We start from the raw sequence: 8,668 nt of genomic DNA on the forward strand, positions 1-8,668 counted from the left end.
GGAATCAGATATGGGGAATCAGAGATGGGGAATCAGAGGCAGGGAATCAGATGTGCGGAATCAGAGATGGGGAATCAAAGGCAGGGAATCAGAATCAGAAGCAGGGAATCAGAGGCCGGGAATCAGAGGCCGGAATCAGATGCCGGGAATAAGAGGCCGGAAATCAGAGGTGGGGAATCAGAGTCCGGGAATCAGAGATATGGATTCAGAGGCGGGGAATGAGATATGGGGAATCAGAGGCGGGGAATCAGAGGCGGGGAAACAGAGGCGGGGAATCAGATATGGCGAATCAGAGGTGGCGAATCAAAGGCGGTGAATCAGAGATGGGGAATCAGAGGCCGGGAATCAGAGGCAGGGAATCAAACACGGGGATTCAGATGCGGGGAATCAGAGCTGGGGAATCAGAGGCGGGGAATCAGAATTGGGGAATCAGAGATGGGGAATCAGAGATGGGGAATCAGAGGCAGGGAATCAGACGTGGGGAATCAGAGGTGGTGAATCAGAGATGTGGAATCAGAGGCGGAGAATCAGAGGCAGGGAATCAGACGCGGGGAATAAGAGGCGGGGAATCATAGCTGGCGAATCAGAGGCGGGGAATCAGAGGTGGGGAATCAGAGGCGGGGAATCAGATATTGGGAATCAGAGGTGGGGAATCAGAGGCGGGGAAACAGAGGCGGGGAATCAGAGGCGGGGAAACAGAGGCGGGGAATCAGATATGGGGAATCAGAGGTGGGGAATCAGAGGTTGGGAATCAGAGATGCGGAATTGGAGGCGGGGAATGGAATATGGGGAATCAGAGGCGGGGAATCAGAGGCGGGGAAACAGAGGCGGGGAATCAGATATGGGGAATCAGAGGTGTGGAATCAGAGGTTGGGAATCAGAGGTTGGGAATCAGAGGCAGGGAATCAGAGGCTTGGAATCAGTTGCAGGGAATCAGATGCGGGGAATCAGAGGTGGGGAATCAGAGTTGGGGAATCAGAGGCGGGGACAGATATTGGGAAACAGAGGCGGGGAATCAAAGGTGGGGAAACAGAGGCGGGGAATCAGATATGGGGAATCAGAGGTGGGGAATCAGAGGCAGGGAATCAGATGTGCGGAATCAGAGATGGGGAATCAGAGGCAGTGAATCAGAATCAGACGCAGGGAATCAGAGGCCGGGAATCAGAGGCCGGAATCAGATGCCGGGAATAAGAGGCCGGGAATCAGAGGTGGGGAATCAGAGTCCGGGAATCAGAGATGGGGATTTAGAGGCGGGGAATGAGATATGGGGAATCAGAGGCGGGGAATCAGAGGCGGGGAAACAGAGGCGGGGAATCAGATATGGGGAATCAGAGGTGGGGAATCAGAGATGGGGAATCAGAGGCCGGGAATCAGAGGCAGGGAATCAAACACGGGGATTCAGATGCGGGGAATCAGAGCTGGGGAATCAGAGGCGGGGAATCAGAGTTGGGGAATCAGAGGCGGGGAATCAGACGCAAGGAATCAATATGGGAAATCAGAGGTGGGGAATCAGACGCAGGGAATCAATATGGGAAATCAGAGTTGGGGAATCAGAGGTTGGGAATCAGAGGAAGGGAATCAGAGGCGAGGAATCAGAGCTGGGGAATCAGAGGCGGGGAATCAGAATTGGGGAATCAGAGATGGGGAATCAGAGATGGGGAATCAGAGGCGGGGAATCAGAGGCGGGGAATCAGAGGCGGGGAATCAGAGGCCGGGAATCAGATATGGGGAAACAGAGGCGGGGAATCAGAGGCTGGGAAACAGAGGCTGGGAATCAGATATGGGGAATCAGAGGTGGGGAATCAGAAGTTGGGAATCAGAGGCAGGGAATCAGAGGCTTGGAATCAGATGCAGGGAATCAGATGCGGGGAATCAGAGGCGGGGAATCAGAGCTGGGGAATCAGAGGTGGGGAATCAGAGTTGGGGAATCAGAGGCGGGGACTTAGATATTGGGAAACAGATGCAGGGAATCAGAGGCGGGGAATCAGATATGGGGAATCAGAGATGGGGAATCAGAGGCAGGGAATCAGATGTGCGGAATCAGAGATGGGGAATCAAAGGCAGGGAATCAGAATCAGAAGCAGGGAATCAGAGGCCGGGAATCAGAGGCCGGAATCAGATGCCGGGAATAAGAGGCCGGAAATCAGAGGTGGGGAATCAGAGTCCGGGAATCAGAGATATGGATTCAGAGGCGGGGAATGAGATATGGGGAATCAGAGGCGGGGAATCAGAGGCGGGGAAACAGAGGCGGGGAATCAGATATGGCGAATCAGAGGTGGCGAATCAAAGGCGGTGAATCAGAGATGGGGAATCAGAGGCCGGGAATCAGAGGCAGGGAATCAAACACGGGGATTCAGATGCGGGGAATCAGAGCTGGGGAATCAGAGGCGGGGAATCAGAATTGGGGAATCAGAGATGGGGAATCAGAGATGGGGAATCAGAGGCAGGGAATCAGACGTGGGGAATCAGAGGTGGTGAATCAGAGATGTGGAATCAGAGGCGGAGAATCAGAGGCAGGGAATCAGACGCGGGGAATAAGAGGCGGGGAATCATAGCTGGCGAATCAGAGGCGGGGAATCAGAGGTGGGGAATCAGAGGCGGGGAATCAGATATTGGGAATCAGAGGTGGGGAATCAGAGGCGGGGAAACAGAGGCGGGGAATCAGAGGCGGGGAAACAGAGGCGGGGAATCAGATATGGGGAATCAGAGGTGGGGAATCAGAGGTTGGGAATCAGAGATGCGGAATTGGAGGCGGGAATGGAATATGGGGAATCAGAGGCGGGGAATCAGAGGCGGGGAAACAGAGGCGGGGAATCAGATATGGGGAATCAGAGGTGTGGAATCAGAGGTTGGGAATCAGAGGTTGGGAATCAGAGGCAGGGAATCAGAGGCTTGGAATCAGTTGCAGGGAATCAGATGCGGGGAATCAGAGGTGGGGAATCAGAGTTGGGGAATCAGAGGCGGGGACAGATATTGGGAAACAGAGGCGGGGAATCAAAGGTGGGGAAACAGAGGCGGGGAATCAGATATGGGGAATCAGAGGTGGGGAATCAGAGGCAGGGAATCAGATGTGCGGAATCAGAGATGGGGAATCAGAGGCAGTGAATCAGAATCAGACGCAGGGAATCAGAGGCCGGGAATCAGAGGCCGGAATCAGATGCCGGGAATAAGAGGCCGGGAATCAGAGGTGGGGAATCAGAGTCCGGGAATCAGAGATGGGGATTTAGAGGCGGGGAATGAGATATGGGGAATCAGAGGCGGGGAATCAGAGGCGGGGAAACAGAGGCGGGGAATCAGATATGGGGAATCAGAGGTGGGGAATCAGAGATGGGGAATCAGAGGCCGGGAATCAGAGGCAGGGAATCAAACACGGGGATTCAGATGCGGGGAATCAGAGCTGGGGAATCAGAGGCGGGGAATCAGAGTTGGGGAATCAGAGGCGGGGAATCAGACGCAAGGAATCAATATGGGAAATCAGAGGTGGGGAATCAGACGCAGGGAATCAATATGGGAAATCAGAGTTGGGGAATCAGAGGTTGGGAATCAGAGGAAGGGAATCAGAGGCGAGGAATCAGAGCTGGGGAATCAGAGGCGGGGAATCAGAATTGGGGAATCAGAGATGGGGAATCAGAGATGGGGAATCAGAGGCGGGGAATCAGACGCGTGTAATCAGAGGTGGTGAATCAGAGATGTGGAATCAGAGGCGGGGAATCAGAGGCAGGAAATCAGACGCGGGGAATCAGAGGCGGGGAATCATAGCTGGCGAATCAGAGGCGGGTATGAGATATGGGGAATCAGAGGCGGGGAATCAAAGGCGGTGAATCAGAGATGGGGAATCAGAGGCGGGGAATCAGAGGCAGGGGATCAAACACGGGGAATCAGAGGCGGGGAATCAGAGCTGTGGAATCAGAGGCGGGGAATCAGAGTTGGGGAATCAGAGGCGGGGAATCAGAGCTGGGGAATCAGAGGTGGGGAATCAGAGTCGGGGAATCAGAGGCAGGGAGTCGGATGTGCGGAATCAGAGATGGGGAATCAGAGGTGGGGAATCAGAGGCGGTGAATCTGAGATGGGGAATCAGAGGCGGGGAATCAGAGGCAGGTTATCAGACACGGGGATTCAGAGGCTGGGAATCAGACGGGAGGAATCAAAGGCGGGGAATGAAGCTGGGGAATCAGAGGCAGGGAATCAGAGTTGGGGATTCAGAGGCGGGGAATCTGATATGGGGAAACAGAGGCGGGGATTCAGAGGCGGGCAAACAGAGGCGGGGATTTAGATATGGGGAATCAGTGGTGGGGAATCAGAGGTGGTTTATCAGAGATGAGGAATCACAGGCGGGGAATCAGAGACAGGGAATAGAACGCGGGGAATCAGTGGCAGGGAATCAGAGCTGGGGAATCAGAGGCGGGGAATCATAGTTGGGAATCAGAGGCGGGGAATCAGATATGGGGAAACAGAGGCGGGGAATCAGGGGCGGGGAAACAGAGGCGGGGAATCAGATATGGGGAATCGGATGCGGGGAATCAGAGGCGGGGAATCAGATATGGGGAATCAGAGGTGGGGAATCAGAGGCAGGTAATCAGATGTGCAGAATCAGAGATGGGGAATCAGAGGCAGGGAATCAGAATCAGAAGCGGGGAGTCAGAGGCCGGGAATCAGAGGCCTGGAATCAGATGCTGGGAATAAGAGGCCGGGAATCAGAGGTGGGGAATCAGAGGCGGGAAAACAGAGGTGGGGAATCAGATATGGGGAATCAGAGGTGGCGAATCAAAGGTGGTGAATCAGAGATGGGGAATCAGAGGAGGGGAATCAGAGGCAGGGAATCAAACACGGGGAATCAGAGGCGGGGAATCAGAGCTGGGGAATCAGAGGCTGGGAATCAAAGTTGGGGAATCAGAGGCAGGGAATCAGATATGGGGAAACAGGGGCGGGGAATCAGAGGCGGGGAAACAGAGGCGGGGAATCAGATATGGGGAATCAGAGGCGGGGAATTAGAGTTGGGGAATCAGAGGCAGGGAATCAGAGGCGGGGAAACAGAGGCGGGGAATCAAACACGGGGAATCAGAGGTGGGGAATCAGAGGTTGGGAATCAGAGGCAGGGAATCAGAGGCGGGGAATCAGAGGCGGGGAATCAGAGGCAGGGAATCAGATGTGCGGAATCGGAGATGGGGAATCAGAGGCAGGGAATCAGAGGCGGGGAATCAGAGGCGGGGAATCAGAGGCCGGGAATCAGTTATGGGGAAACAGAGGCGGGGAATCAGAGGCGGGGAAACAGAGGCTGGGAATCAGATATGGGGAATCAGAGTTGGGGAATCAGAGGTTGGGAATCAGAGGCAGGGAATCAGAGGCTTGGAATCAGATGCAGGGAATCAGATGCGGGGAATCAGAGGCGGGGAATCAGAGCTGGGGAATCAGAGGTGGGGAATCAGAGTTGGGGAATCAGAGGCGGGGACTTAGATATTGGGAATCAGAGGCAGGGAATCAGAGGCGGGGAATCAGATATGGGGAATCAGAGATGGGGAATCAGAGGCAGGGAATCAGATGTGCGGAATCAGAGATGGGGAATCAAAGGCAGGGAATCAGAATCAGAAGCAAGGAATCAGAGGCCGGGAATCAGAGGCCGGAATCATATGCCGGGAATAAGAGGCCGGAAATCAGAGGTGGGGAATCAGAGTCCGGGAATCAGAGATGGGGATTCAGAGGCGGGGAATGAGATATGGGGAATCAGAGGCGGAGAATCAGAGGCGGGGAAACAGAGGCGGGGAATCAGATATGGCGAATCAGAGGTGGCGAATCAAAGGCGGTGAATCAGAGATGGGGAATCAGAGGCCGGGAATCAGAGGCAGGGAATCAAACACGGGGAATCAGAGGAGGGGAATCAGAATTGGGGAATCAGTGATGGGGAATCAGAGATGGGGAATCAGAGGCAGGGAATCAGACGCGGGGAATCAGAGGTGGTGAATCAGAGATGTGGAATCAGAGGCGGGGAATCAGAGGCAGGGAATCAGACGCGGGGAATAAGAGGCGGGGAATCATAGCTGGCGAATCAGAGGCGGGGAATCAGAGGTGGGGAATCAGAGGCGGGGAATCAGATATTGGGAATCAGAGGTCGGGAATCAGAGGTTGTGAATCAGAGATGGGGAATCAGAGGCGGGGAATCAGATGCCGGTAATCAGACGCGGGGTTTCAGAGGCGGGGAATCAGAGGCGGGCAAATAGAGGCGGGGATCAGATATGGGGAAACAGAGGCGGGGAATCAGAGGCGGGGAAACAGAGACGGGGAATCAGATATGGGGATCAGAGGTGGGGAATCAGTGGTTGGGAATCAGACACTGGGAATCAGAGGCTGGGAATCAGATGCATGGAATCAGATGCGGGGAATCAGAGGCGGGGAATCAGAGCTGGGGAATCAGAGGTGGGGAATCAAAGTTGGGGAATCAGAGGCGGGGAATTAGATATGGGGAAACAGAGGCGGGGAATGAGAGGCGGGGAAACAGAGGCGGGGAATCAGATATGGGGAATCAGAGGTGGGGAATCAGAGGCGGGCTAATAGAGGCGGGGATCAGATATGGGGAAACAGAGGCGGGGAATCAGAGGCGGGGAAACAGAGGCGGGGAATCAGATATGGGGAATGAGAGGTGGGGAATCAGAGGTTGGGAATCAGAGATGCGGAATTGGAGGCGGGGAATGGGATATGGGGAATCAGGGGCGGGGAATCAGAGGCGGGGAAACAGAGGCGGGGAATCAGATATGGGGAATCAGAGGTGTGGAATCAGAGGTTGGGAATCAGAGGTTGGGAATCAGAGGCAGGGAATCAGAGGCTTGGAATCAGTTGCAGGGAATCAGATGCGGGGAATCAGAGGCGGGGAATCAGAGCTGGGGAATCAGAGGTGGGGAATCAGAGTTGGGGAATCAGAGGCGGGGACTTAGATATTGGGAAACAGAGGCGGGGAATCAAAGGTGGGGAAACAGAGGCGGGGAATCAGATATGGGGAATCAGAGGTGGGGAATCAGAGGCAGGGAATCAGAATCAGACGCAGGGAATCAGAGGCCGGGAATCAGAGGCCGGAATCAGATGCCGGGAATAAGAGGCCGGGAATCAGAGGTGGGGAATCAGAGTCCGGGAATCAGAGATGGGGATTTAGAGGCGGGGAATGAGATATGGGGAATCAGAGGCGGGGAATCAGAGGCGGGGAAACAGAGGCGGGGAATCAGATATGGGGAATCAGAGGTTGCGAATCAAAGGCGGTGAATCAGAGATGGGGAATCAGAGGCCGGGAATCAGAGGCAGGGAATCAAACACGGGGAATCAGATGCGGGGAATCAGAGCTGGGGAATCAGAGGCGGGGAATCAGAGTTGGGGAATCAGAGGCGGGGAATCAGACGCAGGGAATCAATATGGGAAATCAGAGGTGGGGAATCAGACGCAGGGAATCAATATGGGAAATCAGAGTTGGGGAATCAGAGGTTGGGAATCAGAGGAAGGGAATCAGAGGCGAGGAATCAGAGCTGGGGAATCAGAGGCGGGGAATCAGAATTGGGGAATCAGAGATGGGGAATCAGAGATGGGGAATCAGAGGCGGGGAATCAGATGCGTGGAATCAGAGGTGGTGAATCAGAGATGTGGAATCAGAGGCGGGGAATCAGAGGCAGGGAATCAGACGCGGGGAATCAGAGGCGGGGAATCATAGCTGGCGAATCAGAGGCGGGGAATGAGATATGGGGAATCAGAGGCGGGGAATCAGAGGCGGGGAAACAGTGGCGAGGAATCAGATATGGGGAATCAGAGGTGGCGAATCAAAGGCGGTGAATCAGAGATGGGGAATCAGAGGCGGGGAATCAGAGGCAGGGGATCAAACACGGGGAATCAGAGGCGGGGAATCAGAGCTGTGGAATCAGAGGCGGGGAATCAGAGTTGGGGAATCAGAGGCGGGGAATCAGAGCTGGGGAATCAGAGGTGGGGAATCAGAGTCGGGGAATCAGAGGCAGGGAGTCGGATGTGCGGAATCAGAGATGGGGAATCAGAGGTGGGGAATCAGAGGCGGTGAATCTGAGATGGGGAATCAGAGGCGGGGAATCAGAGGCAGGTTATCAGACACGGGGATTCAGAGGCTGGGAATCAGACGGGGGGAATCAAAGGTGGGGAATGAAGCTGGGGAATCAGAGGCAGGGAATCAGAGTTGGGGATTCAGAGGCGGGGAATCAGATATGGGGAAACAGAGGCGGGGAATCAGAGGCGGGCAAACAGAGGCGGGGAATTAGATATGGGGAATCAGTGGTGGGGAATCAGAGGTGGTTTATCAGAGATGGGGAATCACAGGCGGGGAATCAGAGGCAGGGAATAGAACGCGGGGAATCAGAGGCAGGGAATCAGAGCTGGGGAATCAGAGGCGGGGAATCATAGTTGGGAATCAGAGGCGGGGAATCAGATATGGGGAAACAGAGGCGGGGAATCAGGGGCGGGGAAACAGAGGCGGGGAATCAGATATGGGGAATCGGATGCGGGGAATCAGAGGCGGGGAATCAGATATGGGGAATCAGAGGTGGGGAATCAGAGGCAGGTAATCAGATGTGCGGATTCAGAGATGGGGAATCAGAGGCAGGGAATCAGAATCAGAAGCGGGGAGTCAGAGGCCGGGAATCAGAGGCCTGGAATCAGATGCTGGGAATAA

This window comes from Narcine bancroftii, unplaced genomic scaffold (assembly GCF_036971445.1).
Source record: "Narcine bancroftii isolate sNarBan1 unplaced genomic scaffold, sNarBan1.hap1 Scaffold_158, whole genome shotgun sequence".
NCBI classification, from domain to species: domain Eukaryota; kingdom Metazoa; phylum Chordata; class Chondrichthyes; order Torpediniformes; family Narcinidae; genus Narcine; species Narcine bancroftii.